Genomic DNA, 10076 nt, shown 5'->3' with positions numbered 1-10076 from the left:
AACAAATCTTACATAGCCTTACATTTCAATTTTTTTCTTTAAAAGGAGTGAGTTGTATACAGGGGTTTAAATGCTTTATAGACAAGAAAAAAAAAACTGCGCTAGAACCAACTTATTCATCATCATCATCTTCTTCATCTTCATCTTCTTCCTCTTCTTCCTCATCATCTTCATCCTCCTCCTCATCTTCCTCTTCCTTCTTTTTCTTGCTCTTTTCAGCCTTTACCACCCCCTTTTTCGCTGCATCGGGTTTTCCTTTAGCTCTGTAGGCAGCAATATCCTTCTCATACTTCTTCAGCTTGGCAGCCTTCTCATAGGGCTGCTTGCCATCCCCTGCAGTGTTGTTCCACATCTCTCCTAGTTTCTTTGCAACATCACCAATGGACAAGCCAGGATGCTCGCCTTTGCTTTTGGGGCGGTACTCAGAACAGAACAAGAAGAAGGCTGAAGGAGGCCTCTTGGGTGCATTGGGGTCCTTGAACTTCTTTTTGGTCTCCCCTTTAGGGGGGGGGATGATGATGTAGGTTTTCATTTCTCTTTCATAACGAGCCTTGTCAGCCTTTGCCATATCTTCAAATTTCCCCTTTTCTTTAGCAGACATGGTCTTCCACCTCTCTGAGCACTTCTTGGAGAACTCTGAGAAGTTGACAGAAGCATCCGAGTGCTTCTTCTTGTGCTCCTCCCAGCAGGTTTGCACAAAGAATGCATATGAGGACATTTTGCCTCTCGGCTTCTTAGGATCTCCTTTGCCCATGTTTAGTTGATTTTCCTCCGCGAGGCACAGAGTCGCCCAGTGCCCGTCTGGCTCGCGCTTGCCCCGGCGCTGTCTCTATGGAGCTCAATGTACTGCAATTGGATGTTTAAATTTCTAATAACTTCTTCAGTTCCTCAAAAATTTTATCATACACAAATCTTTCACTTGACTGGTTAGAGTTACTTCAAGTTATTTTATTTTTCTGAGGCTATTATGAAAGCTATTGTTTCCCTGATTTCTTTCTCAGTCTGTTTGTCATTTGTATATCAGGGGGCTACTGATTTTCATGAGTTAATTTTGTATCCAGCTGCTTTTCTGAAAGGGTTAATCAACTTTAGGCTTTTCATGGTGGATGTTTTAGGGTCACTTATGCATACTATCATATCATCTGCAAATAAACATACCTTCACTTCTTTCTTTTTAAGTTTTTAATCTCTTTGATCTCCTTTAATTGTCACATTGCTCTAGCTGAGACTTAAAGGTTTGCATTGAATAGATAAGGAAAGAGTGTACAACCTTTGTCTTGTTTTTATATTTTAGTGCAATTTGCTTGCATTTCTCTTCACTTAAGTTGGTGCTGGCTATGGGCTTGCTGTAAATTGCCTTTATTATGTTTAGGTATGTCCCTAATATCCCCAATCTCTCCAGGACTTTTATCATGATGGGGCACTCGATTTTATCAAAGGCCTTTTCTACGTTTAGTGAAATGATCATGTGTTTTTTTTTTCCTTTTAGTTTGTTTATATGGTAAATTACATTTATTTATTTATGCATGGTGAATATCCTTATGTCTCTGGGATGAAGCCTGCTTGACCATGGTTGGTGATTTTTCTAATGTAAGGCTAGATTTCTAGACAGATATTGCTTAAATTTGGTTTAATAATGTAGTGTCTTATTTTCTACATCTGTTGTGATTGGAAGTTTTTTCTGGGTATAGTATGTGATGTATGAGAGAAGAGTCTATGGGCTGTATCTGTGGTCCCTCAGAGTCTGTAGATCATCTCTTCAGGTCCTTCTGACTCTGAGAGTCTCCATTGAGAAGCTGAGTCTAATTCTAATAATAAATCTGCCTTTAGATATTACTCATCCTTTTTCTTTCTTTCTTTTTTTTTTTTTTTGGTTGCAGCTTTTTAAAGCTTTATTGTTATTGTTGTTGTTATTATTGTCCTGTATGCTTAATGTTTTGATTATTATGTGTTGAGGGGACTTTCTTTTCTGCTCCAGTCTATTTGGTACTCTGTATGCTTCTTATACCTTCATAGGCATGTTTTTCTCTTGGTTAAGGAATTTTTTTTTCTATGAATTTGTTGAAAATAATTCTGGCGCTTTGACCTGTGTTTCTCCCCCTCCTCTATTTCTATTATTCTTTTTTCTTTTAAATGTTACCTATTACTATTAAAAATAGATTCTGCTCTCATACAACACACCCTGACTATATTTTAGCCCCTCCATCCCTCCCAGAAGCCCCTATATCCTATTTCCCCCAGATCCACTCCCCTCTCTGTTTCCTCTTCAGTAAAGAGCAGGTCTCCAAGAGATGACAGCTAAACAGGACCAAACAAGAGATTTAGTCTTTTCATAGTATCCCAGATTTTCTGGATATTTTGCTCCAGAACGTCTTTAGATTTATTATTTTCTTTGGTTAAGCTATCCATTTCTTCGGTTATACCATCAACGCCTGAGATTCTCCTTTTCCATTGATTGTATTCTGTGGCGAGGCTTGTCTATGAGGTCCTTGTTAGATTTCACAGGCCTTTCAATTCCACATTTCCCTCAGTTTGGGTTTTCTTTATTAATTCTGTTCACATGCTCAGGTCATGAACTATTATATTTATTTCCTTCCATTCTTTGTGTTTTTATAGATTTCTTGAAGGGAATAATTAGTATGCTTTTTTAAAAAAATTAGTTATTTTCTTCATTTACATTTCCAATGCTATCCCAAAAGTCCCCCATACCCCTCCCCCCCCCCACTCCCCTACCCACCCACTCCTACTTCTTGGCCCTGGTGTTCCCCTGTACTGAGGCATATAAAGTTTGCAAGACCAAGGGGCCTCTCTTTCCACTGATGACCGACAGGGCCTCTTCTGATACATATGCAGCTAGAGTCACAAGCTCCAGGGGGTACTGGTTAGTTCATATTGTTGTTCCACCTATAGGGTTGCAGATCCCTTTAGCTCCTTGGGTAGTTTCTCTAGCTCCTCCATTGGGGGCCCTGTGATCCATCCAATAGCTGACTGTGAGCATCCACTTCTGTGTTTGCTAGGCCCTGGCATAGCCTCACAAGAGACAGCTATATCAGGGTCCTTTCAGGAAAATCTTGCTAGTATATGCAATGGTGTCAGCGTTTGGAGGCTGATTATAGGATGGATCCCTGGGTATGGCAATCTCTAGATGATCCATCCTTTCATCCAGCTCCAAATTTTGTCTATGTAACTTCTTCCATGGGTGTTTTGTTCCCAATTCTAAGAAAGGGCAAAGTGTCCACACTTTGGTCTTCGTTCTTTTTGAGTTTCATGTGTTTTGCAAATTGTATCTTGTATCTGGGGTGATTAATAAACTTTGTTGAGTAAATAGCACTAAGTAGACAGACTGTTTAAAATGTAGAGGTTTATTTTAGCAAGCACTGGCTATTTTGAATGTGCTGCAGGTGGGTCGGAATGAATGACCACTTCCTGGCTCCATTTATATTTTCCACTACTATGGTCATTCATAGGGAAGAATTACCACATTGTTCCTTCATTTGCCCAGGGGAGTCCAGTAGGAACCAGCTACTTCTCACCCACCAGCTTTCTGTGGTTGGATAACCCAAATCATGCAGGGCCCCCTTTTGTGCACAAAGTTTGAAAGATGACATAATTTCCTCCTTCATATCTAGAACGCTGTGTTATACTTGGTCTCTCATGGAGGAACAGTAAAAGAAGCCAGATTTAAACAAAAGATGGCAACAGATGCCTCACTTGAGTGCATCCTTATGTCCATCTAGACCCCCCTAACTGCCAGGGTATTCTTCACCACGAAGGCAAAGTTCTTACGCTGTGAATGTCTTGTAACTCCATCCAATGCTTTTCTTCAACCCAAAGTCGACACTACTTTGTTTAGAGTAAGCACTTTCCACGATGAGCCTTGCCCTCTCCTCCATGCTTGCATGCGGTCCTCCACTCCTTCTCATGCACGTCAGCATCACTGGTCCCCTGTAACACAAGCAGACCCCATAGATGTTTTACATGAGAAGGAGTGGCATGTCATACATGCGATGTCAATGTTAACAAAGGCAACTTGACTACTGAATGTGCCATGTGATTCCCTGGGAGCCAAGCATGCTACAGAGGAGTGTTCTTTCCCTCACGGTTACTGTAGTTTCCAGAATCTTTCAGAGCGGGAGCATCTCCGAGCATGTTCTCTGTGCATAACGCTGTCTGCAGATGCTCACTGTTCTAATAATTATCTAATCACAGTCATAGGGAGCTGGCTCTGATAGGCTTACTGAAAAATACAAGGATCAGGTGCCTTTCAGAGAGGTTTGCTTTCTTTCATTTAAAGAAATTATTTATTTTATGCATATGTGTGCTTTGTCTGTGTGTTTCTTTGTATACCACCTTCAGGCCTGATGTCTATGAAGATCAAAAGAGGGCATCTGAGTCCCTGTAGCTGGAACTACAGATGTTTGTGAGCCACCACATGGGTGCTGGAAACAAACTTCAGGTTCTTTGCAAGAGCAGAAAGTGATCTGTTAACTAATGAGCCATTTGGCCCCTGTACTCCCATCAGGTGGATTTTCTATGGGTAGATCTGACTTTGTGCAACTTGAAAATTATATTAACTCTGTGTGTGTGTGTGCGTGTGTGCGCATGTGTGTGTGTCTGAACATGTGTGATGGGTGTGTGTAGGCACACATGTGAGGTCAGACGATGACTTGGCATTCTCTTTTCCCTTCACATGGGTCCTAGGATTTGAACACAGGTTTTCCTGCTTGCACAACAAACATCGTTACACGACAATTCATCTTCCTGGACCAATTTCCAGTTTTTATGTGGACCCTGGTTAGTGGATGTCAGTTCCTGCCAATATGCTGGTTTGTCAGACTTTTGTGGACATCTTTGCACGATTCTTCTAAATGACAAGTTCTTCTCCTGAATCCTTCTTTTGGCCTATTCTGACCATCCTTCAGGCCTAGTTTGCATTCTCATTTTGGACACATTTTCAGTTGTCCTCCTGCCTGTGGTTCACCTTCTTTGTCACTGGTACCACCCTATAGACCAGGAACAAATATATCCTTTGAAGAGGACTTTGTGACTCTAACCTTCTACCTTTATTGCATGTCATTCTCTCATAAAACCAATATCTCCATCCCAAGCGAGTTCATTTGTCTTGAAATACAGTTTGTATTGAAAGGGGAACATGGCGACAACTTCTTCTCAGTTATCCTTTTGCAAAAGACAAAGTTGCATCAATAACTGCTTCAACTTTTGCTTTTCTTTTCTCTTTTTAGGCCTTCATTATGGTTCAGGGCAGAGCTGAGCCGGTGCAGTCTAATCCACAATATCCACTATTCTTTCTTAAACTGTTACCACAGTTTTTAGCAGCACATACCCCATCTAGCTAATTCTTGTGTCCGTAGGATGCATTCAATTACCACCCAAAAAGCTTTCTTTCTTCTAAGTCTGACGAAGTGTTTTAGGCCCACCTTGAATCTTCTTCAGTCCAGCCTTTCAGAAAACACAGGTACCAGTCAATAGTGCTTAGGGTTAGGGTTAGGGTTAGGGTTAGGGTTAGGGTTAGGGTTAGGGTTAGGGTTAGCATTAGGGAAAGTTGTTAATTGCAATCATGTTGCTGATAGGCTATTTCTAATGAATAAGAGGAAATATACAAGTAATAAAATACATGCTCATTTACTATTATTTCTGTAACATTAACTTTATGATAGAAGCTCCTATTCTCTTAAAGCACCATCAGTGTGTTGGAACATAAATACTCTTGTTATTTATTGTTTTGCTGAAAATAGTTCCATAAGGGCAATGCAAGTGGTAATGTAAGCAACTAGATTTAGTTGCAATTTCTGTATAGTTCTTGTTATCCATGTAGCAGATCCCAACAAGGATGTACCATAGACTGTGGAGGTAGGAAGTACCCAGGAAGACTTGTTTGTTTTTCTTTGTGATTATGAATCTAATAATAAAGTTAGGTTGCTTTGTCTTGGCTTATTTTCAGTTTTAAGTTCCTTTGGTAGTTAGATCTACTTTTATGAAGTCATGAACTTACATTATGCAGTACATGTGATGACACAGATGAGTGTATATAAGAATATGTTCTTGTTCTACTCAGAAGGGAGCTGGCTCTCACCATCAACAACCTATGGGGCTGGACAGTGGGTTCCTCACAGCACTGGTCTTATGGCACTGTAAGGTGAAGGGAGGTAGCATTTTCCTCTCCTCAGTGTGTGGTGCCTGGGCTTTCTTCATTTTCTATGTATTATGTGGTCCAGACCTGGCTTGTTTGTTCTGGAGAGATGGGAGATACAGTAAAAGTCTGTAACATTTGCGCATGGTTCACTGATCCCATGCTGGCTTTGGCTTGGTCTGGCATTTGCCCTTTATGTGACTCATATAAACACCAGGACACTTGTACTGGCTGATTTTGTGTGTCAACTTGACACAGGCTAGAGTTATCACAGGGAAAGGAGCTTCAGTTGAGAAAATGCCTCCATGAGATCCAGCTGTAAGGCTCTCAATTGGTGATCAAGAGGGGAGGGCCCCTTGTGGGTGGTACCATCTCTGGGCTGGTAGACTTGGGTTCTATAAGAAAGCAAGCTGAGCAAGCCAGGGGAAGCAAGCCAGTAAGTAACATCCCTCCATGGCCTCTGCATCAGCTCCTGCTTCCTAACCAGCTTGAGTTCCAGTCCTGACTTCCTTGGTGATGAACAGCAGTATGGAAGTGTAAGCTGAATAAACCCTTTCCTCCCCAACTTGCTTCTTGGTCATGATGTTTGTGCAGGGATAGAAACCCTGACTAAGACAACACTCTTGGTGCTACGTGCTTATTTCTGATACTTCAGAAGTGACCACTACATAGCCTGAGAGCAACTCTTTTCTTTCTAGAGTTTAACTTATTTTTCATTTTCTATGGACAAAGTAGGTGGATCTACGTCATCTATCAATGAGGCTAATCATGTATGATTGAGCAGAGATTGAGAGAGTGGCCAAACAATGACTGGCCCAAGCTGAGATGTGTCCCATGTAAGAGAAACAACCCCTGACACTAGTAATGATACTCTGCTATACTTGCAAACAGGAATCTAGCACAACTGTCTCCTCAGAGGTTTCATCCAGCAGCAGATGGAAACACATGCAAAGACCCATAGCCAAACATCAGCTGGTTCTTGGGGAATTTTGTAGACGAGTTGGTGATAGAATTGAGCAAACTGGAGGAGTCATGGACATCACAAGAAGACCTACAGAGTCAACTAACCTGGCCCATGGGTGTCACAGAGGCTGAACCACCCACCAAAGAGCACACAGGGGCTGGATCTAGCCCCCCTACATATATGTAGCATATATGCAGCCTGGTCTTCATTGGGTCTGCTAATGACTGGCATGTAGACTTTCTGACTGTGTTGACTACCACTAAATCCCCTTCCTATATCTGGACTTCCTGGTTAGACTTCAGTGGGAGAGGATGTGCCTAGTCCTACTGTGACTGGATGTCTCAGGGTGGGGTGATCCTCTTCTTTGGGGAGAAGAGGAAGTAATTCAAGGAGGGATTTGTAAGGGTGAAACTGGAAGAAGGTGGGGAGGTCAGGATGTGAAGTTAATTAATTAATTAATTGATTGATTAATTAAATATTTAATTAAAAAAAAATCTGCCAAAGTTATATCTTACTACACACAGCACCAAGGCCTTGCAGAATCTGCCTCTTACTTCCTCCCTGACAGCAGAATCTTGGAAATTAGACAACTATAGGTTTCCTTTAAACTTTGCCCCATAGCAGATATGTGTCACAAGAAGGTATTTAGTGTAAGCTTTAGTTCGCGTGCCTGTAAAACAGTAGGAGAAATATGGTTACTGGGAAGGAGGAGAGAGGCAGCCTGTCTGCACGTACAGTTCTTGTATAATCAGCTGGTAAGACATGGTCCTTGCCTTCCTGTCAGGATTTAGTGAGATGATTGCTCCCTCAGGCCAGCATGGTGAGAACCCCCTGCCTCAGTTCACCAAATGAGGCTTTGAGGAATTAACTTGGGCAGTTTTAATTGATCAGCGTGCAATTTCCACAAGTGGGTGCAGATTAGCCACACTGCATTATGGCCTAATTAACATTTGTCACTCCTAGGAGCCTGCTTGAATACATTGTATCTTTGCTATTAAAATGAGGTCCTTCTAATTAAAACCAAAGAGTTCTGCAAACAGCCTATGGTGTTTTAATTCTGGCAGGCTGTGTTTAATCAGAACAATGGTCCATGCGTGCTGATCGTTTCTTTGGGATCAAATTCACCACCTAATGCGCCACAGATTTGTACTGCTGGATGAAGTTGAGAGGACACTTGCTTAGAAGACGGAGGCAGTTTCTGAGAAGCTGAAGGCTGTTTTCATTGCTTGCTCTCAGGGTTTATTTTAGTTAAAGGTAGTCTTAGTAGGAAGGAGACATTTGCTTTTCCTTCCCCCTGACTTGGGCATATATTTATTTCTTTACTCACTTGACATTGATTTATAGAGGTTTCCTAGTAGATAGGCTCCATAGGAGACATGCAATAATACAGAGATGCTACTTAAGAGTCAGTCCCCGAAGCCTAAGGATAAAAGATACCATGACATGGGGGGCAGGGACAATGCAATAGAATTAAACATATCTTATAATTTAATGAGAGAGTTCTAGGAGGAGCTAACTCTGTGTGTCTTGCCATCTCTATTTTTTCCCCTTTTAAAGCCCTATGCCTTTAGACAGGTAATTTTTCATTGATTTAGATGCCTCAGTTGTAGAGTTTGGATAACAATGCCCAAGAACTGTAGGGTGTTGATGTAAAATATTCAAGATGCAAACATTAATGTTAAAATTTGTATGGTAAGCCTTGTGTGTTGGTATATGCTATAGTCCCAGTGACTTGGGAGTCTGAGAGGGGATGATCACTTGAGCTGGTGAGTTTGCTGTCAATGTACACACTAGAGAGAAACTCATACTTAAAGACTTGTTTGTTTTTTGTGACTATCGGTTTTAAGACAGAAGAGAAAGGCAATTTATTCTTAAGGTACATAAAATCCTTTTTGGATCCATCTGGTTTGATTTGGTCAAGAAAACAGAACCATTCCAGGTGTTTTAAGAAAATGAATGTAGTCCAGGCATTAGGCCTAATGTGCACGTGGGAGGAAGGACACTGGAGGTGACAGCAGGATGGCATGAACAACTCCAGTCCAATCCACTAAAGCTTCTGAGGAAGCCAGAGCTCATGGTAATGTCCCACAAGCCACCACAAGGGCTCTCATGATTGCCAGGCTGGAATTCACCCTAAGTTGTAAAATGTATCCAACTCTCAGCCATGTTCTGGCTTCTCCAATTCTGCCACCCAGACCATCTGTAAGTTCTTTTCTTTTCTTTTTTCTTTTTTAATTTTTTTATTAGGTATTTTCTTTATTTACATTTCAAATACTATCCCCAAAGCCCCCTATACCCTCTCCCCACCCTGTTCCTCGACCCACCCACTCCCTCTTCCTGGCCCTGGCATTCCCCTGTACTGGGGCATATGATCTTCACAAGACAAAGGGCCTCTCCTCCCATTGATGGCTGACTAGGCCATCCTCTGCTACATATGCAGCTAGAGACACAGCTCTGAGGGGTACTGGTTAGTTCATATTGTTTTGCCGACAGGACCCCAATATAGCTGTCTCTTATGAGGCTATGCCAGTACCTGGCAAATACAGAAGTGGATGCTCACAGTCATCTATTGGAAGGAACACAGGGCTCCTAATGAAGGAGCTAGAGAAAGTACCCAAGGAGCTGAAGGGGTCTGCAAGTTCTCTTTTGTAAGTTCTGAGTGAATTAGATGATGGTTCTACAACAAACAGTCCACTTGTGAAAAGGAGAGGAGTCAGAGTTGAGCTTCTCACTGGTAACCCAAGACCCCACCCTGCTTTACCTCCTTATAAGACTCTAATAGAAACTTTAATTACTATGCCTAGTAGAAAGGGAAGATGTAATTTCTTATTTTCTTATTTGTATATTTTGATCCATGTGACATTTCTTGTCCTTTATCGTTCTTGTAGGTCAAACCATTTCATCCAACAAATATTACACACACACACACACACACACACACACACACACACACACACTTTT

At 41.6% G+C, this 10076-nt stretch overlaps 1 pseudogene; it reads right to left on the bottom strand.

The window, feature by feature from the left end:
* Gm5473 (predicted pseudogene 5473) overlaps positions 1–860 on the bottom strand; it is a 946-nt pseudogene extending 86 nt beyond the window's left edge.

This window comes from Mus musculus, chromosome 15, assembly GCF_000001635.26.
Source record: "Mus musculus strain C57BL/6J chromosome 15, GRCm38.p6 C57BL/6J".
Classification (NCBI taxonomy): domain Eukaryota; kingdom Metazoa; phylum Chordata; class Mammalia; order Rodentia; family Muridae; genus Mus; species Mus musculus.
The sequence above is the reverse complement of the archived record's forward strand: the minus strand, read 5'-3'. Positions and strand labels throughout refer to the sequence as shown.